Source organism: Panulirus ornatus, chromosome 48 (genome assembly GCF_036320965.1).
Source record: "Panulirus ornatus isolate Po-2019 chromosome 48, ASM3632096v1, whole genome shotgun sequence".
Taxonomy (NCBI): Eukaryota; Metazoa; Arthropoda; class Malacostraca; order Decapoda; family Palinuridae; genus Panulirus; species Panulirus ornatus.
The window spans coordinates 24,044,702-24,071,791 of NC_092271.1; the positions used below are offsets into that span (position 1 = coordinate 24,044,702).

At 48.0% G+C, this 27,090-nt stretch overlaps 1 long non-coding RNA gene across 1 annotated transcript in view; it reads right to left on the reverse strand.

The window, feature by feature from the left end:
• Positions 1 to 27,090, reverse strand: part of LOC139764021 (uncharacterized) — a 52,350-nt gene that overhangs the window by 8,250 nt on the left and 17,010 nt on the right. The window contains exon 2 of the long non-coding RNA XR_011716298.1: positions 6,030 to 6,140. This is a non-coding gene — a long non-coding RNA (uncharacterized lncRNA). The remainder of the gene's footprint in view (positions 1 to 6,029; positions 6,141 to 27,090) is intronic.

Below are 27,090 nucleotides of genomic sequence, written 5' to 3' on the forward strand. Positions count from 1 at the left end.
TACATTGTCCTAGTCCAGTCTGGTTGTTTGGGCTTTCGACCTATCAACATCCACAATCATTACGACCGTCACCGTAATGCCACATCCACAAACCAACCTTCTTCAGGAGTTAAGTCATAACTCTTGAGACCCCATGTGGCACAGCGGGCTTAAGTATACATAAGCTCCAGCTTACGTCTCCTGAAGGATACGTGTAGCGCGGAGGGTAGGGCGTCTCCCTCCCTCCGCTGACCTTAAGAAAGATCAGGCGTCCTGGAAGTGTTGACAGGTGAACGAGATAAGGCCCGCCGGGGAACAACACCGCCATCGTGCCTGGAACCCAACACTCTCCTGATCACACAAAACTCCCTCCTCCACGGTCCTTCGCCCTTCCGAACAAGTCATTTCCACCTGTTGGAAGTCTGGAAAAATAAAGAGCGGCTGGGAAGCCTGGAAAAGTCGGCCCCTTGTGTGAGCGCTCGTCGCACAACATGACTGTCGGGAGCCCTGGCGTGGAGGTCGTAAATACTAACACTTGAGGGCGTTCAGAACCGCAGCCACTGGAAGCGTCGGCCCCTGTGAGGAGGCAGCCGACGGGGTCTGGAAGGACGGCGGTGCCCTGTGAGGCCGTTCCAGACCCGCCATCACGGACGCGCTCCCTCTCATCATCGCTATATTGCAAACCGCCGCCCAGCCGCACCGCTCACGCGACCCAAGCCTCGCGTCCCATCGGCCCGGGAGACGCGCTGATTGCCTCCTGTGAACCCAAGACACCCTGGGGACACCTTGGGGGAATCTGGAGAGACACCCTGGGGACACCTTGGGGGAGTGTGGAGACACCCTGGGGACACCCTGGGAGAGTCTGAAGACACCCTGGGGACACCTTGGGGGAATCTGGAGAGACACCCTGGGGACACCTTGGGGGAGTGTGGAGACGCCCTGGGGACACCTTGGGGGAGTGTGGAGACACCCTGGGGACACCTTGGGGGAGTGTGGAGACACCCTGGGGACACATTGGGGGAGTGTGCAGACACCCTGGGGACACCTTGGGGGAGTGTGGAGACACCCTGGGGACACCTTGGGGGAGTGTGGAGACACCCTGGGGACACCTTGGGGGAGTGTGGAGACGCCCTGGGGACACCCTGGGAGAGTCTGGAGACACCCTGGGGACACCTTGGGGGTCTTGAAACACCGGGATTTTGGGGACACCTGGGGAGTGTGGGGACACCTGAGGAATGTGGGGAGAATTGGGGAGTGTGGAGAGGACTGGGGAGTGTGGGGATACCTGGGGAGTGTGGGGCACCTGGGGAGTGTATGAAGACACCAGAGGGGCTGTGTGTGTGTGTGTGTGTGTGTGTGTGTGTGTGTGTGTGTGTGTGTGTGTGTGTGTGTGTGTGTGTGTGTATGTTGAGGGGGGTGGGGGGGGGCGTGTGCAGTGTGGGACATTTTTCTTTCCATTTTTTTCCCCTTCATGTTTTGTAACATGATCAGCCGCTGATCGTACTAAGAGTAATAATAATAATAATCGTTTCATATTGCTCAAAATATTTACAATGTCGACTTAACAGGGAAAAAATTATATATTTCTTATTCGAGAGCGATTATTTTGCCGACTAGTGGGCTCTGGTGGGTCAAAGGGAATCATCCTGGCCAGTATATATATATATTTTCGACAATGTTTATCTTCCCTTGCGCCACCTTCGAATTTACGTTGAGGTAGGCTAGGGTTACGTTAAGGGAGTCTAGGGTTACATTAAGGTAAAGTAATTATTCTGAAGTAAGGTAGGGTTAAGCTAAGGTAGGCTAAGGTGGAAAATTTCCGGTTGGGAAGTAGGGTTTATTAATCTGGTTGCCTTGTTAAATAGAAAAAAAAAAATTCACTTTCCCTGGACTTCAGGATGGTGACGGGCACTGATTCCCCGGAGGACTTAGTCCAATGAAAATTGATCATTTCCCTCAAGAAAACTGGTAGTGGTGCGAATCAAGATACTCGCAAAAACATTTACAGCAAAATATCAATAAATCCAGTAGTGAAATACAGATAGAATAGATCAATCCGCAAAATAGTATTTGACCGATCGTTGTCGACATTTCGGCAATATAACCAAAGCGTATTTTATCCAAAAAATTATCTATATCTATCACTCCTCTCACCAGGGTATAAGTTTACGAATTCTAGGCATGATACAGCCAACGCTGCGCTAACTAACCTGCAGGGCAACATGAGGAGCGTCGGGCACTTATTTACCATCGGCTCGGGATTCACGTCTGGCGCGCGCGGAAGAGCCATTTTTTTCGGCGCGCACCCGGGTTATGTTTTGGCGCCAAATATGAGGTAATGTGACAGACGCGATGGCCGCGGCGGGAACTGTCCGTCATCAGCGGGCCAGCGGGAGCGACGCCTTACGAACGATAATTATCATAATCGCTGGCTGCCCGGGTGAGTAGAGATGTTAGCAAGACAGGACGAGGCGGTCTGGCTCTTACTTATTCATCTCGCGGTGGTATATCTCACCACTCGGCTCACCATGCTGGAGAGAATGTAAATTTCTTGAAGTCTTGTGGCACACCGTACATTACTTCAAATACCATGAATTCTATTACACACACACACACACACACACACACACACACACACATATATATATATATATATATATATATATATATATATATATATATATATATATACATCAAGACAACCTTATCATTCACCGAACGACTCCAGCCCAGCGGCGGATCACCACCTATTCAACCTTCCTTGCCAATGTGTTTACAAGCACGGCTGCTGGGTCTGATCTAGACCAGCTGGGCTGAGTGCCACACGACACCGTGGCGCTCCCCAGCTGGCACAGGCACCTTGAGGCTCACCTGGCCGGGTGGGGGGATGGGGAGGGGGGGAGTAGTCTGCAACGAGAATAGCTAGGGAGATGGGTGAGGGGAGGGGAGGGGAGAGAGATGGGGTTAAGGGCAGGCGAGGTATATCTGTGCTGGGGAGGACAAGGTACATGTGGGTGTTGGAAGACAAGGTACCTGGGGTAAGGCAGGGTACCTGGGCTGGTGGAGGACAAGGTATCTGTACTGGGGAGGACAAGGTACTGGGACAGAGGACAAAGTACCTGGACTGGGGAGGACAAGGTACCTGGACTGGGGAGAAGACAGACATCTGTGCTGGGGGTATTGGGCGAGTAAAAGGCACACACACACACACACACACACATCTTGGGGGCGTAACAAACGAGGGTGCGCCCGGCAAAAAGGTAATTGGTAGTTGGAGGTCGTTAAGACGGCAGTTAGGGTGCGCATGGTAGTTGAGGCACCCCCTTCCCCCTTCCCTCCCAGCGCCACCCATCATCCCACATTATAGGGCAGAGCTGCTCTGACTGCCAATCATAACTATAATTCTATAATTGTCTCATTGGAAATTAGTGATAGATGGGCTAGATTTCTAGCACCTCCAGGGCTCTAACGAGCTGTGTGTGTGTGTGTGTGTGTGTGTGTGTGTGTGTGTGTGTGTGTGTAAGTTATCACGTTTGTGTACATCTCAGTGTTTGTAGCATGTGCTTGTAAATGGGATAGATAGATAGATAGATAGATAGGGATAGATAGATAGAGAGAGAGAGAGAGAGAGAGAGAGAGAGAGAGAGAGAGAGAGAGAGAGAGAGAGAGAGAGAGAGAGAGAGAGAGAGAGAGAGAGAGAGAGAGAGAGAGAGAATCTTTTAAAACCGTCATTTCCGAGCGAAATGTCAGACCACACATGAATTTCCTGTCTAAAATCTTATATATTTTTCCTCTTTTTCTTTTTTTTTTTTCTTTTCCTGTTTATCCTGGAGTATATCTGGTGCCGTGTTCCCTCACCTCCATCCTTGCACCACCTTCCCTCCCTGTTCATACTTACGCCATGTTCCCTCACTTTCACCTTTAAGCCGCGTTCCCTCACCTTCGTCCTACACAAACGTTGACTGACCAGTTACATGTCATGTATGAAGTTCTCTCCCCGTCCTGCCAGATTTACATTCATTTACCTGTTGACACTTAATGATAAGACACTTTCGAGAGCTATCAAAATGTGGAATATGTAGTTCATCTCTACGTGAACGACTGCGAAAAGAAACGGGTGTTAAAATCACATCAAATGTGGCATAACATCGTCATTCATTACAAAATTTTGGACTATTTTTTCTTCCACGTCTGATATTTCTGGCTTCATATGCCGTACTTAGACCTCTGCTCAAATCTAAGCAGGCCTCAGGTCATTAAGTCTACATGTCCGTGGTGTAAGTCTACGGGCATCATCACTATTGTTTACATAACTGGGACATGTACAGTGTGCTATTCTATGCGACCGTGGAAGCGAATAATTCATCGTCATCGTAAACAACAGATTACAAATCATCTATTCATTTCATACAGATTATTGTAATCTTTAGGAGTAACTATAATCATGTAAACAGATCTGACTTAAAGAAAAGTGACTAAACACAGAGCAATATTTATATAAACATTATCATGTAAAGATATCATATTCAAATCACAGCGAATTACGTTAGATCTTACTGAGGGCGTACGGTAATAAATGGACACCAAATATTCACATAAAAACAGACTACACTTTGACATGTCTAGGTTCAGCCATCCTTATAATCTTGTAAGTCCCTGGCAAGAACAATAGCACCGAAATGTGAGTACTTAAAACAAATCTTAAATCACAGAGATTCTCCTGTTGACTCCTGACTCAAAAGCGTTCGAAATCAAGAGTACACAAAGTGCAACACACACACACACACACACACACACACACCATTACCCCCCGCATCACCTTTGAAACGCCTTCCCAGCACAGCCTTGTCACCATTTCCTGTGGTGGTACCTGTGGTGGTGTGGACCTGGTGGTGGTGGTGGGGACGTCTGCTGGCGGGGCCGGGAGAGAGAGAGAGAGAGAGAGAGAGAGAGAGAGAGAGAGAGAGAGAGAGAGAGAGAGAGAGAGAGAGAGAGAGAGAGAGAGAGAGATGCTCTCATCATCTGACTCTGATTAGAGAGTGTTACGGGAGGCTGGCGTCCCACCGCTATAATCACAGGACCCAATGGATATGTCTCTCTCTCTCTCTCTCTCTCTCCCTTTTTTCCCCCTCTCCAATCGTGAAAGGTGGCCTGTTCTGCATGATTTTTGAAGGCCCTTTTTACATCCCCGCGCCTAATCAAGGCTAGTCACGTCATCTAACCATCCAGCCAATCTTAACCGAGCCATCTGACGTAGTGTAACCTATATCTAACAGCGGTGTTTCATCCCCCGTGCCACTACTTAAAATATGTCTGTCTATTGTTTCTCTCGTGGAAACGTAAGTAACTCTCATCTATTCGTTTTTATCATGTCTACGCATACCTCTTTATACCTAGTTCTAATGTAATTATCTAGTTAGCTATCGTCTTGTTTTCTTATTATTTCTCCCGCCCTTCATCAATCTGATTATCTCTATTTTGATATTCTTCGCATCAATTTTTTTTTTCCATTCTTCATAATTTCGGATTACTAGAACGTATTTCCTTCCAGTTTTCAGAATTCTCACTTCTTTATCACGCAGTCAAATCCATCCACTACTCTAACGGGATGGGAAGGAAGCCACTGCACCATTTACGCCACCGTCACCTTCTGCCTGCAGAGATCCCTCGTCCCCGAGTTGCAGTTCGCCACCTCAACCGCTTCAAAGCAATCCGAATTCGTAAGGCCCCCATTCATATTTCGAAAACTTATGTTAGCAATGAATTTTCTTACTATATAAGGTAAGTACGTATGAAATGGTTTGAGACACAATAAATCAATACGTCTACCTGCCAAGTACCTCATAAAGTGAAGATATCTACACGAGGGACAACTAAAGGGAAAAGTGTTTTACTTAACAGATGGACAGCACCAGGGTGGCTGTTTACTTATTCTAAAAGGAAATACGTCAACTGACTATTCATGTGTCGTATTCAAATTAGAATTTTACATACCCTAAGGCGGTTATGTAAAACAAAAATATGCTTTTAAATATGTAGGTATTTCTTACCTGATTGTCTCAAATGGCCTCTCCTGGGCTGATGCCTATTTACTTCATCAACTTTGAAGTCAATGACGCGTTTCCAGAACTAACATCTTGACGTCAGCGATGTCTCTCTCGCTAATCCAAAACAAAACATCAAAAAACATTATTGACATTAAAATATTAATCGAAAACATCAAAAAATAAAATTCTACTAATCATGTTTACAACAGTTGTAATATCTTGCCTCCACCTACCTTAGATAAGCACCCTTCACCCATACTATCACTGAATTGCTTTCTCTATGTATATATCGAGACGATTCTTTTCAGACAGAAATTAAAATGAAAGAAACCATCATCCCCGACAGCTGCGGCTCGATATATGATCTCACTCCGTGTCAATAAAGTGGGAGGTGCGTGATAATCAATTAGTTCCAACTGTTCAACGCAAGGTTCAGGACCAGATACTACAGGGACAAGGGTCTGAGGGGCGGGGCGGGGCGGCCCACAGCCACACACACACACACCTCGCCGACCGCTCTGATCTCCTCCCTGGAAACGATGGCCTTTGTTCCTCCGTCTCAGGTGTGCCGCCCTCCGCTCTGACGAACTCACTCACCGACCATCACCACCATCAACACTGTAGGTAGCCCCGTTTCTCTGCATCATCTTGATCCCACACACCTCCACCACGGCAGCAGTCGCTCGCTAATTTACTCCATCTTATAATCTACTTTCATGCCATAACCAACATCTATTTCTAAGACCATCATGAATTTATCTTTTGGGATTGTTTGCGATTAATTTCTAGCTTAACGACAAGTTACACCCAGTCTATCCAATAACATATATACATTTGCTCCTCTTCGAAAGCCTCCGCAGAATGGAGTAGACTCAACGAATCTAAAGAACTAAATCCCGTACTAGTCCAGCCATCCCTAGAGGTCTTTATGGTGGTTCCAGGAGCCAGACACAACAACCTGACGAGGTAATGACGTCACGGCACACACCTACGGGAGGAGGTCCAGCCAACACCCCCCCCCCCCACAGCCGTATAATACAGACGAGATACTGACTGACTGACTCTCTTTCTCTCTCTCTCTCTCTCTCTCTCTCTCTCTCTCTCTCTCTCTCTCTCTCTCTCTCTCTCTCTCTCTCTCTACCCCGTGACTCCTTGATGCTTGGGGATGAATAACCCACCAATCATGGTGCCATTAGCGGCAACAACAGCAGAGCCCACATCCGTCAAAATCGTAATCAAAATATTTCTCCCTGGGTGGGCGGAGTTCGGGGAGACATCTGGCGGTGGGTGGCGGAGTTACACCCCCAGCCATCTGGCGGTTAGCGGCGGAACTTCTGGGTGGTGGTGGTGGGGAGATGTGCCGTTGCCAACCCGTGTTTAATTCTTGTCTCGCAGGTGATTGAGTGAAAAACCACAGATTCTCATATCTGCGCCGCCAATCTCTGGGGAGGCCCCCCCCCCCCCCCGACATACAAGATAATAACAGAGGAGATCAGAGGACGAAAGGGTTTGATCGTCTGTGTCTTCGATCTGCCAGCGGTAATGTGCGGGGACCTCAGGCCACCAGGGAGAGAGAGAGAGAGAGAGAGAGAGAGAGAGAGAGAGAGAGAGAGAGAGAGAGAGAGAGAGAGAGAGAGAGAGTCAAAGTATACACCATCAACCAGCCCACCATACTTGGGTATTCAGTACACCATCTTATACCTTGTATCTTATATATATTCGTAACAAATATTGTTATAAAACATTCAGTACTTATCATATCACGTTCATGGTACACCTTTACAAGTAGTGTACTCTACAATACTCAATCTTGCCTCCACCTACCCCCTAACCTTGTAGCCCTCCACCCACACTATGACAGAAATGCCTTGTCTACGTAGAGTCAGAAAATGAATCTTTATTTTTCACTCTCCAGCCCGGTCCACCATTGTCGGGTGCCTGGCCTCATCCTCGCACTCAACGCACTTCCTCACATGGTTTACCAAAGCCAAACTAGGACTGAGAATGTTTGTGGCGCGCGATGACGGAATGATCCATAATCCTTGGTTGAGTGTTCCTGGGTAACACGGGAGGGCTCGACCCGCCCGCTCGGTAAAGCGAGACGGTTACGTTTTCTGTCGAAGCTCCAGAAAATGTTTGATGTGAAGCATTTGGCTTGGAAAGAAGTAGATGCCTGAAGGGAATTCAATGAAGATGAGACTTAAACACAAGTGTTATCTGGAGTTGTATAGGTATGTCATACTGTGGTTGGGGCGGTAACGTTCTCATTCAGACCAATACACACACACATATGTATATATTTTCACTCTATACCACACATCCCCAACACTCTCTCTTCCATACACCACCACCACACACTCTCACACCACCACACACACACTCTCACGCCACCACACTCTGTGACTCACTCAACCACTCCCTCTCCCTCACACCACGACACACGCATCCAGCCCCCCCCTCCCCCAAACACACACACACACACACACACACACACACACACACACACACACACACAACAAAGAGAGTCTGTACATTCGCAAATCATTACTATAAATTATACGAGTCGACTTGTCCATCAGTAATACTGGACAAAAAGTCTACCAAGTCTTGCCACCCAGAGAAGGCGGTGGGCGGGTGGGTGGGTGGCTGGCCAGGTGTGGGCGGCTGGGCGGCCAGGTGTGGGGCGGGCGGGGCGGCAGAGGCAGTCATGGACGCACATAAATCAATTTCTCTTATCATCTTGCTACGCCGACGGACCCTTAATGATGGGCTGCTGGCGTGGTGTGGGGTCTTCGGATGCGCGGGTCCTGCAGGAGGGACGCGGGAGGCGTGGGTTCTACAGGAAGGGCGCGGGAGGCGTGGGTCCTGCAGGAGGGGAGTGGAGAGAGTAACGTGGAGGGGAAGGTGGACGCGAAGAGAAGCTTGTGTGGGAGGTGATGTGTGGAGGTCGTGTTTTGGAGGGGGTCACAACTTAGAAGGTGGTGTGTGGGGTCATAGTGGGAAGGGCAAGGGGTCACAGTATGGGAGAGCGTGGGGGTCATAGTATGGGAGAGAGCGTGGGGGTCATAGTATGGGAGAAGGTGTGAGAGGTCACGGAGTGAAAAGGAGCTTGGGAGGAGCTGTGAAGTGGCGGGGAGGAGAGGTCATAGTGAGGAAGGGGAGAAGGGTGAGCAGGTAAAGACGTGGGGAGAGGGTCAACCTGGGAGAGGAGGCCAGTGGAAAGGAGACGGGAGTGCATCGCGTGGGGTCACACGGACCTCTAATGGGAAGGGGCGGGCAACATCGTCCCACACCTTGTTAATAATGCAGACCCTTCCATTCTAAACTCTTCCATCACCTATTCGAGACCCTTCCAGCACCACTTAGACCCCTTCCACTACACTCTTCCAGTACTTTCTACTCCAGACGTTCCCGAAGCCTTCGACTCTGAAATCTTCCAGTACCTTTCTTGTTCCTTCCATTATCATTCCAAACCTTCTTTAAAAAGCCATTCCAGTCAGCATTTCAAATGGGTACTACCAAGACTTCTCCCTAGGGCACGTTCTGCTTTCTTCAGACCTTTCCAGTAGGTCCCACCGCCCGTGCTTCTGCTGCTGGTGCCTTCAGGAACACTTCCCTCACGACATCCATTGATATATCCAGCGCCTCTCTGGTCACCCTCCTGCTATGTTCTCAATCCTGTCCGGTTCATCTGGACCACTTCACTTCTTTACTGCACCTGGATGGTTTTCCCTGCAAGGGTTCCGTTACTCAGCCACTTCTTGATCTTGTTCCAACACCTCCTGGGGCATCATGGACCCTTCCTGTGACCTCCTTCCAGAACCGAACAATGCTTCCACGTCCTCTCCAGACGTTTCCGAGACGCTGTGGCCGGGCTTCTGCCGACCTTGGCTGGAATCTCTGGCACTTCCAGGACATTATTCGACCCTTCCGGACCACCTGTGATGGCCAAGCGGGAGACCCAACACCTGGCCATCTGGAAGCCATTCCCAGGCCCAGATGGTTATCGCTACAACACGCTGGCGCGGAGGGGGGAAGGAAGATGTTCACAGATAAGAAGAGACTGAAGGTCGTAAGAATATAATTGTGACGGACGAAATTATGGAAAGAAATACATAGGAAATAACGTTGTAGAAGGAGGAGATAGAAAGAGAGATACAAGCGATGAGGTATAACTGGTAAATAAATACACACAGGACAAACAAAATCCTTCAATATCGTTCAGAGGCAAAAAAAAAAAAAATAAAAAAAATCGAGGCAAAATGATGCTTCATACAGTGCCTAAGATGCCTGGAAGATGGCGAGGCGGGGTGCACCACCACCACAGGCGGGCGGATGCACCGCGTCCAGGGTGGATGTGGTACTTAGCTGCAGGTCTCCTGCCTCTCGTGCAGGACACAACTGCCCGTCCTGGGGTGTAATCAACGGCTCCCCAGCCGGTAATTCAGGCAGGTGATGTTGTCATCCAGACGATGCCAGTCTGTCAGGTGAGCTTGTCAGTCGGGTGATGATTACCAATAGGGATGAACATGGCAGCTGGCTTCTGCTTTCTGGGTAACAGACGGCGGGGCCAGTGTGAGGCCAGAAGCAGTCGGTGGGGGATAGGGAGAGCCAGAAGCAATCAACATCACCCATGTTAAAATCATTCCCTCCAGCAGTAAACAACACCAGCGTCTCATATACCATCCCCAACATTACGTTACCTGTACCATCATCCCCAACAAGAGTATTATCATCACTATCACCAACGGCAACATCGCCATCACCATCAAAACCAACCCAACACTAAGAAAGAGTTACGAGTAACAGTCAAGCCTCAGAATGGTTAGATCGTAACAAGTGGTGTGCCGCAGGGGTCAGTCTTGGAACCATTTCTGATTCTAGCTCACATTAATGGTACTGATGATGGTATATGGTGTTAGATACCAATAATTGTTTACGGACAGCTACAATAAACACTGAACGTTGCAGATGTTGTTGAACTGAACTCATTCCTAGTGGAGAATTAATTTCCCTATCCATACGTGCAAAATTAAATGCAGTGGTAGGAAAAACAGGTTTGTCTCCAGTGGTCATCTGGTTGCTTTCCTATCCCCACTATACTGCAAGTTTCTGATGTCTTCCACCATCACAATCACGAAAGGACCCCAAATGGTCTGTTGCTGTTTGTGTGCCCTTGTGTACCTCAGCATATCACCAGTTAACCACACCACGACGACCACGACCATCACCTTCCCCAGCACTGCCACTCACCTCCCCCTACCACATGGGGGCCAGCGGACAAGGGTCGGCTTCCGCTGCAGGTGTGGTCTGGTCCGTTCCGCCCGGGACGTCCCGGTCCTGAGCCTCAGAACGAGCGGACGGACCACCCGCTACAACGGAACACGAGAAATAACTGTCATCATCTCACTGATGATGATGACGAACCATACGAAAACTACGTGACTACCAGGTGTCATGAGGATAAACAAACATGCCAGTGAATAACTTGACTCCTAATACGAATAGATGAATAAAAAGAATTACTCCGGAGGAGGCTTTAGCGTGCCGAAATATCGAAAGAATAACCGTGGGGGACAGTGTTCCATTACCCAGAGGAAGTGTGACAGGCATTTGACCAAAGGTGCGTTCAACAACTTTCGTACTACCTCTCCTTCGCTTTCCCGTGCCGACGACGCTGTAGCTCCGTCTCTCCCGACGCCTGAGTCATAATAGTCCTGCACTACACGAGTTATTCTTTTCGCTGTACATCGAGGCGGTGCTCCCGTCCAAGTACCACCAGTCATCATTCTCAAGTGAAGTCTTCACGCAGAAAGGGTCATTATCACCTGCTTTAAGGGTTCACGGTAGTTGTCAGGGGCCGCAGAACGAACCGGTGATTACCACGTCTGGTACCTGTTGGGTCAGGTCAGGTCGCGCGGGGGTCAAACACTGGAAATGAGGTCTCATATAGACCTTTATTAAACGGACACAAACAGATTTTCCTTATCATTGGATATCGCGATTATGGAGTAATGTAGATGGCTTTATTTCTAGCATAAGTGAAAATGTAATTCCGGAGAATTTGCAAAGTGGAAAAAAAATAATCCGCAGAAATTACAGAAAAAAAAGAAAAATATAATCCAAGAAGAAATTCTGGCAAATAATCTTCATGGACCGTTTTCTTTACGGTGTCCTCCCACAGGGGGGTGACTCCTCTCGCTTGGTCCACACCCCACAAACAGATAAACAAATAATCATTCCCAGGTAATTGTCACCTGTGCTTCCTGCCATCAACACCAGGGGCGGGGCAGAGGAGGTACTAGAGGCAATAGGGAGCGTCAGTAAGGGATAATGTCAAGAACTCTCTAAACACAGCCATCAAATCATCTATCTTACAGGATATCTTCAAACTTATTCCTTTCTTAAAAAGAACCTATCTTTAAGCTAAAGGCCAGCACGGTATTATACGTCACGAGCGGCGTCAGACACGGAGCTCAACGGTGTATCAGAACCCATATGGGAACAAAGAGGAATATTCTACCTAAATACAAACCTCTTCACCTATTGTGGACTTTTATCGGTGGGGCATCATTAGCCACGCTCCCCTTCCAGGGTTGTCCTGAAGAAGAACTTGCCCTCTCCTCCACACCGGCTAAACTAAAACAGGTGACCACACACACACACACACACACCGCAGCAGCAGGATTGCCCGGCCGACACACACCCAGGCTTCGTCCACGTCCACTGTAACTGATGTCGGTGTGTGAGCGTGCAAGGCTATCGTGTAGGTGGGGGATATTTCATCTGTCGTCGGGCAGATTTAGAAGGTAACGTAGTGTCGCGGGGAGGAGAGAGAGAGAGAGAGAGAGAGAGAGAGAGAGAGAGAGAGAGAGAGAGAGAGAGAGAGAGAGAGAGAGAGAGAGAGTGTTAAACAGATACACAGACCACACAAGGTCCCAAGGTCCAAGCGAGGTGGTCTGGCCTTAACACTGCCGTCAAAGAAGCGGCCCCCATTAAAAGCAGGAGAGAGAGAGAGAGAGAGAGAGAGAGAGAGAGAGAGAGAGAGAGAGAGAGAGAGAGAGAGAGAGAGAGAGAGAGAGAGAGAGAGAGAGGTGGGCAGAGCCGCAGATGAAGGTAGTGTAGGTGAGCAGCCGTCAGCAGGGTGCCTCGGGGCCGTGATTTAGTACCCGGAGTTTCCACCAGTCGCGGCGTGAAATGTCTCCATTGTCGTCAACGGCTTCCTCCGCCCTCCCCGATTTGTTTCGCTCACTTACCTCTTTACCCTTCCCTTCTACCCTCACACCCAACATCAGACTTGCGAAATACATCATCATACGTTAATTCACAATGTAGAGACTTCATTTTAACTTAGAGACGGACAGTTTACCGGCGAAGAAGGGGAAAATGTCAGTAATGGAACGGTCGCCGCGTCCTGCGGTATGTAAACGAACGCTGTCCTGTGGGACGACGCTAGGCCGATGTGAACCGCCGCCCAACCCGCCATTAAAACGATTACCGCCGACTGGGGATGCCCTAAATCATTTCAATTTTCTTTTTGTTCGCGGTAGTCCGACAGTGTAAATCAACCCCCCCAATATTCCTCGTCATTATTCTCTGTTAAATTATCCAGATGTTTGTTTCTTTTTTTTTTTCTCCCCAGGGTGAGTGGCGTGGGAATTTGTAGGTAGGGCAAGGCTATGAGACTAGAGGTAATGGCTGGTAAAAGAAGATTTGCGAAAGGGAAACATTACAGAGATTTACACCGTGTTAGACCACTATCTGAAGGGGCAAATGATATACAATTGTGGTTGTAAACTTCAGGGAATGTAGACTAATGGGTATACCAATCCAGACCATTAACGTATTAGGTGGAAATTTACGCCTAAGTCCCAAGTCAAGATCTGTACTCTTGCGGAGTGGCGATGGGTCTCTCCTGAGCCGCATGGCTAGTGATTCCTACGACGCAGAAGCGGTATTAAAAAGCCATTTTGGCCATCTTCCTGCTGGTGGGAGGGCAAACCCTCACTGGGTGTCGCTATGGTTCAAAGGGTAAACACAGCAGGTAATGGCTGTGTACTGGAAGGTGAGGGGGTGTAAACTGGAAGGTTAGGCTGGGTACTGGAAGGTAAGGTGGTGTAAACTGGAAGGTAAGGGGTAGGTATACTGGTGGGGATAGGCTGGGTACTGGAAAGGTAACCTCACGTAGCACTGGATGGGTAAAGTGGTGTACAAGAATGTGACACGGTGTGTGTACTGGACTGCCACGTATGGTGGTGTACTGAAAGGTGAACCAATATACTGAAAGGTACAGTGGTGTACTACAAGTTAATGAAACACTCGAGAAGTTATGTTAGTCCATCAAAGGCTGAAGTTATTAAACAGAAGCTGACAAGGCAACTGTGGACTAGAATATATAATAGTTTACTAGAAGCCACTGGTGGACATGGTATACAATCTTAGGAAAGGACTGTGGTAATTAACTTGAGAGGCTTTATAGCTGTGTTCAAAGCTAGGATGGACGATAATGAGCTCGGGAGGCGTTAGCTGTGGCTGGCGAGGCCCGGCCAGGGCAGACGTCGTGGTGTGTGGTTTCCCTGCTAACCCAACAACCTGGTTCATAGATCCTGCTCAAACCTGGAGACACCATTAAGAGAGAGGCTGGCACGGCGCCCTCACCACTATATCTTCCCGACGTCGCTCCAATACACACCAGAATCAATATTGATTTCCTAACGACACTTGCATATTCCGGTATTTCTAATCTCAATGGTATTTATCTTGATTTTCAGCGCTAAAAAGGCATTTGCATAAACCATAATATATATATATATCTATTTTAATTTTCCAAAAGAAGGAACAGAGAAGAGGGCCAGGTGAGGATATTCCCTCAAAGGCCCAGTCCTCTGTTCTTAACGCTACCTCGCTATCGCGGGAAATAGCGAATAGTATGAAATATATATATATATATATATATATATATATATATATATATATATATATATATATATATATATATATATATATAATGAACTCTGGAACAACAATTGTAAACTCAAGTATCTCCTGTTTTAAAGCAAACACTTCCGATTTTAAGACCGAAAACTAAGAGCATGGGCCCAAACCATAATTACACAGTGAGAACAACTTTTAAAAGACGAGAGGAGGAAATACGGTAATGGAGGTGGTCAAGAACTTCATTAACCGTTGCTGCGGACGGACCCCTACAGAGTCAGACCAGACTCGCCGGACAATAATTATCTTCTCCTCGCCATTCTGTTAAAACAATGAAGAACAAACTCACAAATGCTTCCTAAATTAACGCGGGGGGAGGAAAACCGCGAGGACCGCGAGCGGGGCGCGGCGTGAGGTCCCGCGGCCGCTGGCTGGCCGATGCGCGGTTGTTTCACCCGGGAATTATGGCGCCCAAACTAATGATCTCGGGGCGCGGGTGGTCAAACGAGCGCCTGTGGTGTTCATTTCTTGTGCCACGTGACTCTGGTGGTTAGGCGAATGTCTTTAGTTTTTACATTTGCGCCAAATGATAAAATTGGAGGTTCTGAATAAAATACCAATAACAGTAGACATATAACCCATTAAACAAACAACTTTTGAAACTTTTTGTATGTTTGTTTGTGTGTGTGTGTGTGTGTGTGTGTGTGTGTGTGTGTGTGTGTGTGTGTGTGTGCGCGCGCGCCTACGTGGCTCTGATAGTCAAGCGAGAAGCTTTAGTATCTATTTTTAACAATTGAAGGTTTGTTTTGAATGAACGAGTACTTTTAGACTTTATCTTTGACTTGAAAGAAAATGTTGGACTTAAATAAGGTAAACTGATAAGGGAAGAAAGATAAACCATCAGTTCCATACATTTCATCGTAAACTAAATGTAAAAATTACATTCTCTCGCTCCCGTGACCTTAACTAAGAGATGTGTTCGACCTCCTTCAGCATAAAAGTACGACCCTTGAGCCCAGTGGTACGACCCTTCAGTGCGACAGCACGGCCCTTAATCACAACGGGGTACGACCCTTGAGTACGACGGTGCGATCCTAGAGCATAAACACCATTGGGCCTTTGTGTATAAAATGACCCGTGGCCTTTGACAGTGACCATTTAGGCTCAGATCAAAGGCCAGGCCGTCACACTCTACGGTATCGTACCGTCGTAACTCAAGGGTGTCGTACCTACGTTGCTCTAGCGTCGTACCGTCCTCCCCCCCTTTCCTCAATACATGCATCCCTTCAGCCAGGCTAAGTGTCCAGTATGCAAATAGAAAAGATACCACAACGGCTACTAACGAGATCGGAGCAGATAAAACACTTTCACGTCGCGCGAGCGAGGTGCGCGCTCGCGCGCCCCCACGTCAACCCCCTTTGACGTGGATAATCCCAAAGGTCAACAGTGGGCCCACCACGTCAACCGGACGCGTACCACTCCAGTAACTCTTCTCTCGGGCCGCCACACGATCACACTGTATGTCAGGCAGGCCACTTGAAGCTGTGGATTGACACATACACACACATCTCTTTCGGGGCCCCTGATGGAAGAGAGATATCCTGGCACTTAAAAGATGGATGGATTACATTTATCTCCACGTCCGGCTGACTCTTATCTTAATACTATGATGGATCAGGAAACACTGAGATGGGAATTGCATTATCTCAAACTTTATGGATGGTTGCTTAGACCAGTCTAAACTGTGAATGAACCATCTTACCCCCATTCTAAACTGCATAACCCCATTCTAAACTGTCTGATACCAATTAACTTTCTCCATTCTTTATCAAGATATTTCAGGCCACTGTAAGAAGGAAAAAGTAACTAATTCTGTCTTTAAAGAAGATATTTCACTCCTCTCTAAGATAAGTAAGTACAAATGTAAACCCCCAATGAAGATATCTAGATCCATATCAAAATGCGATCAAAATATCTTCAACCCCGATCAATATATGAATTACCGACTTTAAACTATAATCTGCGTATCTCTGACTAACAGAAGATAAAAGCAATCTACATTGTGGTAATAATCAGTATATATTTGCGTGCAAAACGTAGGCTAACTCCAAGGTTTCAAACACTTATCAGATACCTCAATTATCTTTGGTTTTCATTCACAATATGAAGCCCACACAACGTACGCCCGTTTTCTACAGCAAGGGCCTACAATTCTGATTTGTCTTGTTTTTACTGCAATCTGATATTATGTGGTGTCAGGCAATTAATCTTTAGAAACAATCGTTATCATTATAATAATAATAATAATAATAATAATAATAATAATAATAATAATAATTAATAATAGTAATGATAATTACAATAATGATCATTATACTCTTATTTATAACCAATAAAGCTCTTATGAGTCTGCAGCGGCTTCGGAAGTCCATTAGCATGTTTTATTGGTCACGTCTGGCACGGGTGACCTTAGGCCGGGTCAAGTGGGGTCACAAGGGGTCAGAGGGGTGTGTGTGTGTGTGTGTGTGTGTGTGTGTGTGTGTTGTGTATTGCTCTTGACCTTATGAGCGCCACTGGTGATCTCATTCTTCATTCCCACCCACCTCTCTCTCTCTCTCTCTCTCTCTCTCTCTCTCTCTCTCTCTCTCTCTCTCTCTCTCTCTCTCTCTCATCCTCCTCCAAAGCAAACGTATTGTTTCTCTAATAAATGTTCACCCCTCTTCTCTCTCTCTCTCTCTTCTCTCTCTCTCTCTCTCTCTCTCTCTCTCTCTCTCTCTCTCTCTCTCTCTCTCTCCCTACAGCAATCAACGTAACCTCCCTCCCCCCCCAACCAACCCACCTTGTCAAGTCCCGTACGCGGTGTCAAGTGCCCCGTCAAGGCTGTCAAGTCCCCGTCAAGGCTGCCAAGACGGGGAAGACATAGTACCACAAGTGTCAAGCCCTCGGCTCCCCCTCCTCCCCTGGCCCCTCTAGACCAACAGGACGATGATGGCTTTGTTTACCTTCTGCTCCAAGGGATCACTACTCCAAACATTTTTCTTTTCCTAATTTAACATAACAAAGAAACTCGTGGTACCTGTCCCTCAACTTGGCTTAACTATATAAAAGAACTTTATTTCTGAGGGGCGAGGTGAGCAGATAATTATGAATTTATGCCAAGGCATAGTACGTATTTAGTGACAAAATGGTTGAAAGTTATGTGTTACTAAGTATATATATTTCCTGCATACTAATGTGTATGTCACTGTTACCATTAGCCAGCACCACACTGTCACCAGCCCGTGAAACCAGGCCTCACGGCGCTTAATCCAAAGACCTCGCGACGGCAACACCGAAACGTAAACATATCAGTTTCAAATGACGATCGTGATGCACCGCCCACCACTGACCACACACCGCCCACCTGCCTGCCACTTACCACCCACCACCTGCCCACCCCTGACCAACTCACTGCTGACCTTGAGCTCATCTACTAGAGTCATAGAGGGTTATGGAGACATTTATGAGGGTTATGGAGACGACCATACTGCTTATGGACAAAGCCTGACAGGTTGTAGTGAGAAAAAGATTAGAGAAAAAAGACAAGTTGTGACATTAGGACAACAGAACCAGACAGGTTTCGCTGACAGACCCAGACATTTATACAAACATAATTTCAAAAAGCCTACAGATCTCGCCAAGCAGAATGTATCGCTTCCTGGGAAAAGAATCGTACGTCCTGGGACGGAATCGTAAGTCTTGAGACAGAACGATAGGTCTTGGGACAGAACCATAGATCTTGAGACGTAACCACAGGGTCCCAGGACAGAACCATATGGCCCTGGTACACACGACAGGGCTATGAACAGAACCATGGGTCCTGAGACAACGAACAGGGCTCTGGGACAGAACCAGCTAAAGATGGACAGCTCCTAAGACAGAACTAGCCACAGCTCGAGAGGTCCTGAGACAGAACCAACCACAGTTTGATAGGCCCTGAGACAGAACCAGCCTTAGTCTGACGGGCCCTGAGACAGAACCAGCCAGAAACTGACCTCCTGCTGCCACACGCGCGTCCCATGGGGTGAATGACCCTCCCTCCCGAGGCCAACATGGGACCCCTGATGGGAGGTCAAGACGTGACCAATTAACCCTGGCACGCGGCACGTGCTGTTGGGTCTCAGCGACGCTGTTGACCCCGCCTGGCTCTCCTCTGTGACCTGAGCCCAACTCAACCTCACCTGACCCGCAGCGCCGGGGTCAAATATAGCTAAGTGGGGATGAAGGAAGGGAAAGGGGGGCCTGGGAGTTTAATGCTCCTAATTGTTCTACTTAATTATATCATGCGTGTGCGTATGTTGGTAATTACCCATTGGTACTGTACGGGGAGGAAGTTCTACATTCGTGGGGGGCCCCGTCTCTTGAAACACTTTCTCCCAACATACCAAAAATTTTACCCTTCGTGATTGAACTACTCCGTCTACGTCTAACGAGACAAATAAAGATTCATCAAGATCAAGAACATAATATCTTCTCAGACAAGTTCCTTCTCCTGGCTCTGATTCGTATACCATCGCGTCTTTACACGAGATCACCTCACTGTCATCACCAGGAGGGTTAAGAAGAACCTTGAGGGTTATCGTCCTTCGAAGAGAGAGAGAGAGAGAGAGAGAGAGAGAGAGAGAGAGAGAGAGAGAGAGAGAGAGAGAGAGAGAGAGAGAGAGAGAGAGGGAGAGAGAGAGAGAGAGAGAGTTAGGTCTTTCAACGAGATCGTAATCCGACGATACAAACCTCGCCGAAGGTAACCCTTTTTTTTTCTCCCGCTTCCGGCATAACTCCAAGTAGGTTGGGAGAGAGAGAGAGAGAGAGAGAGAGAGAGAGAGAGAGAGAGAGAGAGAGAGAGAGAGAGAGAGAGAGAGAGAGAGATTTTTTCTAACGAATATTCCCGGATATGATCATCTACCAATGGGATTACAGCACAGTATACTCAAACGTTACATCTTGTGGAAATTCTTTTATAACATTCTGTTCTTCTTATTCTACAAAGACAACTTAACTGTTCCTGCTCGTTGAGATGTTCTGCTCTACTGGTTTGCCATGGTTAGTCCAACGGCCCCCAACGACTGTGTTTGTCAGTTTAGCTTAAATAAAAGGAAAAAAAAAACAGAAACACTTTGTTTGTCTAGATATACGTGCAAGGACGGGGCATTTGTGTGATGGTATGAGTGATGCAGCGGAGGTTGGGTTACCCGTGTGGGAGTGTGTGATGGTATCAGCGTCTAAGCAGATGTTTGCGGTACTGATCCCCGTGTTCTGGAGGCTTGTTCGTGGTCGTTAGTGGCTTGGGTGCCCCCAGCTGTTTGTTACTAGGTTGTTAAGAGTAGTGGGAGGTAGGAGGGGGGAAGGGTTCGATATGGTTCATTCCCAGTTGGTTTGCAGTGGTTTATGCTGCGGTTTAAGTGGTTTCACAGTGGTTTACGTTGCAGTCACTGGTTTAGGTTGCTGTGAGTAGTTTATTCACAGTGGAATGAGAGCAGATTAAGTGCATCCTAGTGGCATGGCAGTGGTTCAGTCATTCTTAACTAGTGTTTTACATATGAGATTCAAAAGACTTGATTTGTTATCGGGGTTGGTAACGGGTCTGTGGTCAGCTGGTATTGGCTGGTTTGCTGGTAGTGGGTCAGTGGTGAGTTGTATGGTTCTACTGGTCGTGGGTCTGTGGTGTGGCGTATGGTTCCTGGTAGTCTTCACCAGGTTAGTGCATGAACCAGTAGTGTGGGCGGTGATCATGGCGAAATGACTGGCGTCAAAGGAAATCGCACCGCCATCCCTTGTGTTAAAAGTACTTCATCGTTTAGAGGGTTGGACCTCTGTGTACGGGGTACGACCGGGAGGGGTAGGTAATTCAACCCTTTTGAGTACGACCTTACGACCAACCCCTGAGTACGGACGGCCTTACGACTCTTGAAAGCACGAAGGTATGACCCTTGGGTCAGGACGGTATTAAGGCTTGATCTTTGCCCTGAGCGTTAAGGGACGACCTTAAGTCAGGTCAGGTCAAAGCCGAGATCGTCATCCGCAAGTGGGGCACCGCCGGGCCGACACATGACTGACCACCGTAAGGTTAGCCAGGGTGATCAGTGCCCAGCAGTGTCGTCTCCAGTGTGTGTGTGTGTGTGTGTGTGTGTGTGTGTGTGTGTGTGTGTGTGTGTGTGTGTGTGTGTGTGTGTCCTTCCCCCGTCGTCATGTCTCACTCATCTGATACGCCAGGTCTTTGTTCTCCTGCCAAGAATTACCCCTCGACATAGTCCACTCCTCCCCCTGATGTCATCCTACTGAAGGTGTGATGACCATCTGAATCATTATGAGCAGAGGTGATACCCACGTGAAGACACTGTCGACCTAATGTCACCCCTAAGATATTTTAATCACTACGTCCATACAGACTACCTACCGTGCATCACTGATGACTCAGTGAAAAAAAAAAGGTTGGATCTTCATGTAAGGTAAGAGGGGGGGGAGGGAGAGAGCACTCGGATGTAGAGGAGATTATCATAATGAAAGGGAACAAAAGGGCACAACATGTCAGAGGAGCCTTCTCGTACATAGGTTGAGGGGTGGATGGATCACCTGTGGCGTGGAGCAGGGTTCTATCCTGGAGCCATTGCTCCTCCATGATCTATGTATACGACTTACCTGAAGAAACTGAACTCCGACCTGACTATGCTTCTGGGTGATGATAGCCATTAGGAGGTAAAAAAGAAAAAAAAAAAAAGGACTATATCCATCTACAGAGGGACATAGACAAAGTTAGAAAAAAATAAAAGTCTCGTTAAAAGTTAAAAGACGGCCTTAATGTGAATGCTATCGAGCAGGAAATTAGCTGTAGCAATCCATGTGTGAGACGATGATCCTCGGAGTCCACATCATCCCTACCTATCGCCAGAGTCCCATCTTAGGAGAACAAACTCTCTGCTGGCAACAACATTCATGCAATTGGCCAAGGAAGTATTCAGCGAGCTGTTCACGTCTTATATGAGGTTCAAACTAGAATATGCTTCTCAAGTTTGGCCATCACACCCAAACAAGAGGAAAGAACTAAGAGAGATGATCCAAATTAGTACAACAAATATGGTGCCAGAATCAAGAGCTAAGCTACATCGAAAGATTAGAGAGCTTTAGTCAAATCTGTCCACCATGGAAGAGAGAAGAGTGAGGGGTGATCTGAACATAAATAAACTGCATGATGAAACTGAATGTAGACAGTAGAGTGAAGTTTAATAACAGTTGTACCAGAGTAAAGACGGTTCAAGAGACGGAGGGACTGCCTGAACGTGTACAACACTCCCTTCCCGCACACATGTAAGAAGGTAATTACTCAAACATAGACACCCAGTAACACCTAGGCATACACAGACACATACATATACAAACAGACACAAACACGTGGCGGATGTAATGTACGGGAAGAGAGAGAGAGAGAGAGAGGTGGGGGGAGGACGGGCCGTATAAAAGCACATACCCGGCATTCTTGTAACCTGACACGGAAACTAGTCACAGCCTTACCTTTCTCCCCGCCTCTAACCCCTTCTTCTTCCTCTTCCCCCTCCTCCGGCTCGTCCTCCCCGGACACTCCTCACTCCCTCGCTCCTCAGGATCTCAGTCCTGGCTGCTTGGTAGGGTGTACTATCACCACCCATGAGGAGGAGGGGGAGCTGTACGCCTAGCTGGGGGCCACCTACGTCTCTCACCCCTTGAAGTTCCCTGTGGTAGTCACATCAACTTCCTCTAGGCTCAGCTTGTGGCACGAGACCACGACTCACCTGTTGGTCAAGTCTCTCTCTCTCTCTCTCTCTCTCTCTCTCTCTCTCTCTCTCTCTCTCTCTCTCTCTCTCTCCTTGAAGGTTCTCAGGACCCAGGCTACCACTTTCGAAGTAGCGACGGGCGTCCTTGTTCTCCCTGAAGGTAAGGCCACCAGTCTCATGCCAGTAAGTGTTTCTGGACCTTTTAAAACCCTCCTCTCTCTCTCTCTCGCTCTCTCTCTCTCTCTCTCTCTCTCTCTCTCTCTCTCTCTCTCTCTCTCTCTCTCTCTCTCTCATGGTACAGCTAAAGCACTTCGTGCCTTGTGTGCATGACTAGCTTCTACTTCTTCAGTTCCCACCTACGGAAGAAAACGAAGCTCGCCTTCCAGGCGGAGGTCGATGTCATCAGCGACCCACTGGATGATGACATGGTGACCATAAGACTGCAGGAGTCTCTCCCTAAGCACCTCCACGCCGGCAGTCTCAGCGCCTTCTACAGATGAGATTATTCATGTATATTCCCGCGTCAGTTGCTAATGATGATGCGATGGTGCAGTTTGTGTTTGCGTAAGAGACGATGATGAGAAACAGCAGAGGTGGCAAGTCCCACTCCTCCCTTCCCCTGAAGGCACCAAGACTTTTTAGACCAGAGAGGCATCGGATATCGCCGGGTTCACACGTGATCTGTGTAGCAAGATGGCCCAAGCCCATTTCCAGTCCTCACTAACCATTCCAACCTCAGGCTTTCTGTCTGTTACCACACAGCGATAATGATGTGGCACATACAAGGCAAACATGTCATTTCATGAAATAATTACTCTCCATTTCACATAATAATTACCCTCAAACACTTCCTTGCGCAGTTTGAAGTCGTTTACTGAATATTTACATACCTCTAAAAGGATATAGACACTTTACATGCTGTTCATCATTTACAGACGTCTGCTTCCCATTTCACAAAGGGAGGAACTTTTTTCATTTCCAGTTTATATACGCTATTCGGTGGGTAAATATTTCCACAACTCTAAGGGAGGAGGGAGCGGGTGAAATCCTAGTGGCTTACCTAAACATTAACCTAATTAATCAGTCTGATTTAGAACGTCTATATTTCCCAGCTGCATAGAGACAAAGCACTTTAATCACAGTATAGATCAAAGGGTACATTGGCTAGGTCGGGGCAAGTACAGCGCGGTACAGTGGGGTACAGTACAACGACGGAGGAGGGTGACAGGTGGGCCAAACACTGGTCTCGAAGCCAGCCTCGTCTCCGCGTTGTAAATGTAAGGAACCCATGTCAGCCAGAGAGACTTTAGTTCCCTCTTTACCACCAAAACAAATACCTCTTAGCCAATCACACGCCCACAAACATAGAAAAGAGAAACAAACTAGCGGGCAAGAGAGAAAGAACATAAACAGGTGGACACATTTAAAGCCTCTAGCCTTTCCCCTTGAACTCAGCTCTCTCCTTATTCTGGTCCCATCTTTATTCCACCTCCTCTGGACCTTCTCTATCAGCTCTTTATCCTTCTTGAGGTGCTGTGCCGTGGACAAACTTGAGAGGCATATCCTAGTTCTGGCCTCCTGTACGATGCGGACATCTGGATGAATAGTGCCTTATCAATATACCTGAATGCTATTCTAATATTAGACAGCAGACAGTTGGTCTCATCTGCTGCTGTGCTCCTGAAGTGGGGGAGTGTGGCGACAGGTTAGGCACGATTTTGACTCCCAGGTTCCCCTCGCTCACTCACACACACACACACACATACCTACTGTTGGTTCCTGTGTGTGTGTGTGTGTGTGTGTGTGTGTGTGTGTGTGTGTGTGTGTGTGTGTGTGTGTGTGATCCAATCAGGACACTGCATTAAAGTAATCAGCGTAAAAACATTATATATGGATAAATAAACATAGAAATCCACAGAAATATGGAGAGAGAGAGAGAGAGAGAGAGAGAGAGAGAGAGAGAGAGAGAGAGAGAGAGAGAGAGAGAGAGATGGGGGAGGGGGAGGGAGGGCGCAACGCATGGCGCTGTTCAACTGTCACTTGGAGGGCGGGCTGACGTTGGCCAGACGCCGCCAAATAACATTATCACCACTACGGCCCTCGCTCCACCCCGCACTTCTCTTCTTTTTTTCCGTCTCTCTCTCTCTCTCTCTCTCTCTCTCTCTCTCTCTCTCTCTCTCTCTCTCTCTCTCTCTCTCTATTTTCGTCACTCCTTCCTTGTAACTTACAAGATATATAGTTGTACCCATCCGTCAGGCGAGGGCAGCTATAGCGGCGATATAGACTATGTAGGTGACAGACATCTGACCCGGCATCCGGGATCTTGGCTGCAATCATTTTGGCGGGAATTGGATTCCCGCCTTTTACTCGCGCTAATCACGGCACTTGTGGCAGTCTTTAAAAAAAAAAGGGGGAGAAAAATTCTTTCTTCTCTCTTTCTTTTTCGTATCTCAGTAATGAAGTTATGAGGTGGGCGGGAAAGATAAACATGCGAGTCGACTCTAATCTCCGGATCTTTGTGGAGTTTTTGTGGAGGTTTTGTTTATCTGACTACTGGTGTTTGGAGGGACATTGGCGCGCATCTCGCTGTTCCTTTGTGGGAGGTGACACGGGGGGGGGGGGGGGTCAGCCGCTGTCCACTCCACGCGAGGTAAACAATCGCCAACACACACACACACACACACACACACACACACACACACACACACCTGTTCCACGGGTCTGTCTTAACAGAGGGAGGGAGAGAGGGGAAGATCGGTGAAGGGAGAGGGGAGGACAAGTGAAGGGAGAGGGGAAGACATGAGAGAGGAAAAGGAGGAGTCGAAGGTAGAAGAGTGGAACAGATGGAAAGACACATGGGTGGGGGGGAGGGGGCGGCGGGCAGGTGGCAACACAGGTGGTGACATAAGAGGCACACAATGACGTCACAAGTCGTCCTCTCACTGTTGATACCAGATGCGTGTGTGCGTGTGTGTGTGTGTGTGTGTGTGTGTGTGTGTGTGTGTGTTACACCCTTACAGTCCCACAACCCAGCCTAACCCAGGTACCTATTGATCGATCAGCCCCGAAGAAGGGAAGATGAACACTTGGGTTGGCTGTGGGACGACTACCTTATCCCAAAATTCGAACCCAGGCAGCAGGCACATGCGTGAATCATGGGTTGTGTGCAGAAAACGAGGCCGGGTTATACAATCTGTACATACACACAGGGAGAGAGACAGTCCAACGATGGTGTTCACAATGGTTGGGATGGGGCCGCTCGCGGCAGTCTGCACGAGTCCGGATGAGTCCGATGCGGCTGTGGGGCCAAACTACAACTCTGGGATGAGGGATCTCTCCACTGGAAGTGATGGTGGCGGGAATGGTGTAGCAGCTTCTCCTTAAAGTATCGTATGGGGTCCAGAGCTGGGAGGACCAGTGTGTTTAGCACCTCACACCAGTTGATGGACTGTGTGAGCATGAAGGTATAAGGGTGTGAGGGTATGTGGAGTGTGAAGGTATGAGGGTATGCAGGGGTGTGAAGGTATGTGGGTATATGGGGTGTGAGGGGTATGCTGGTGAAGGGGGATGTGTGTGAGTATGCTGGTGTGAGGGTATGTGTGAGCGTGAGGGGTATGTGCGACAGTGAGGGTAAGTGTGACTATGAGGGCATGAAAGCATGTGGGAATGAGCATATTGGGGGCATGAGGGTATGCTGGTGTGAGCGAGGGGGGGTATGATGGTACAGGACTACGTCGGAGTAAGCATAATGCGGACATGAGGGGTATGTTGGTGTGAGCCAGGCTATGTTGGCGTGAGGAAGTATGAGAGTCCGTCCAACCATTCCTCACATCAAATATCCAGGGGGCGCGTCACCACACCTCGCTACCACACAAGAGGACCTTCAATATCTCCGGGGACACACACACACACACACACACACACATCGTTCTCACCACACAGAAATCTCATTTCCCCTCCGACAGGAGACGCGCCACCTTAAGCAAATTATCCCGTTTGCTGCTATTGGTCGGGGAGACGCCAGGTAAAAACGAATCCTGCGCGGCAATTGGCCGGCGGGAGGGAAGAGCCCCGCCCCAAAGGTGTGGCTGGGGCAGGTAGGGCGGCCTGTGATTGGCCCGTGAGGTGAGGTGAGGGTCAGGGTAATGAGGCGGTTTATGGTCCGCGTTACGACCGACTTCAGAATTAAAGGGGGGAAAAAAATTTGAATAAAAAAATTCGTCGGAAGAATTGTATTTATTTTGTCGGCATGTGTTTGTTCTTGTTAATGTGTTTGTTTCTTGCTGTTCATGAATGTCTAATGCGCAGGCGTGGCTCGAACCACAAAAAAAAAAACCGTAATGGGT